The following is a 1,697-nucleotide window of genomic DNA, read 5'->3' as shown; positions in this document are numbered from 1 at the left end:
ATCACCTCTCTGTTGAGAGAGGGGTGATGGTAAATGAGTTTCCTCGGCTTGTTCATCTCCAGAGGCCCGAAGAATGGCCTCTGGATGGCTGGCTGGGGTTGGGGTGGGACTGGGTCGTCCTGTTTCAATACCCCTTTGGCTTTGATCGCCAGGGGTAGTAGATTTGGGTGCCCTTTGGATAGTAGGTTGAGGAAGGCCGGGGGAAGCACGAGCATCATCATCATCATCATCATCATCATCATCATCATCTTCATATCTGATGAAGAGGATGCTTGTGCTCCCTCGCTTGGAGGGGGGATGGATCTAAGTGCTCCGGGGTAGCTGCCCTCGGTTCTTGGGACAGCATGGAGCGTTCATAGGTCTTGCGTATCTCACTTGTCGATGGTATGACAGTGAGCATAGCCCGGAACAGCGGTCGGCTGATGCTGTATCCTTCCTTCGAAAGGGTTGGGTGGTGTCCTTGCATCTTGTAGATTGGGGTGAAGGGCTCCACAGCAGGTAGACCGTGTTGCATCATCGCATCCCCAATGAAGGGGCGAGGAATCTGGGAAAGAGAACTGTAGATAGTGGCTTTCCTGCGGCTTGAAGTTTGCACTTTTTGATCATAGCCGCATGAATCTCGTTGTAAATGTGGAAGGCGTTTCGAGATTTATGTTGAAGAAAAGCCCATACATAATTGTTATTATGTTGAGATTCCCTTGGTCTAGGGAACCTAGCTTGCAAGTGAGGGATCGGTTGAGGATGGAGAAGAACAAATTCCACATTGGCGGGAGGAATTGTCTTTTGAAGTCTGATACATTTCGCAGTTATCAATTGTACCCTAGCATCTTGACGAACCTGAGGATGTCGTCGGAGGTAGGTGGTTCGTCATATTGCTCAATCCCTAGTTCCCGTCTTGTTGGAATGCACAGAACCCTAGAAACTTTTGTTCGCGATATTTTTAGCGAGCAAATCATGTCATTTGGGGCGTCTATATCCCCCATTATTCCGTGACTGGAAGGATCAAACTCGCAGTTCTGCCAACATTGTTGAACGTACTTAAATGGTACGTTTGGGTTTACTAGAGTTAGTGCAGGGAGAAGGATACAGTTCTTAAAGAACTCAATCATTATCGCAAACCTGTCATCAAAGAGGGTGTTACGCAGTTCAATCATATGGTTGTTGGGTTTCATGGGTAGGAAGACGATTGCGCGGCTATCGGCGCCTGTGGATTGGATACGACTGTCATTGTTGTTGGATTCGTCAGAAGCGGAGGAGGCCATTTTTGTGGAAGTTATAGGTTTTGAGTTCGTCGAAGTCTTGTTGTAGGTTTTGAAGGCGTAAAGAAGGGAAGAATGGGAAAGAAGGGAAGAATGGGGAAGACGGGTGGGGTGGGAGGGGGTGGGGGGTTGGAGGTGAAACGTTTTCTTGATTATTAAAATGTAATAATCATGAAAAAATTTGCGGTATCAGTTTTGGTTGATATGATTTGAAGAACGTGAGCCGTCGTGATAGTACGTGCGATTAATAAATTGGACACGTGTCAAGCTGGGGTTAGGGAGGGAAAAGATTGAAATGGCTCATGGAGGACAGCCTGTTTGGTGTCAGGCGCGTGGTAGGATGACGTCGTGCCTTATTTGAAATAAAGATTTATTCCAAATAATATCTTGGAGTAGACGTTTCCCCAAAAAAAAAATTATTTAAAATCTCATCTAATT

This window comes from Cynara cardunculus, unplaced genomic scaffold (genome assembly GCF_001531365.2).
Source record: "Cynara cardunculus var. scolymus isolate 2C unplaced genomic scaffold, CcrdV1 Un_Scaffold_7504, whole genome shotgun sequence".
Lineage (NCBI taxonomy): Eukaryota > Viridiplantae > Streptophyta > Magnoliopsida > Asterales > Asteraceae > Cynara > Cynara cardunculus.
Note: the sequence above shows the minus strand (reverse complement) of the source record.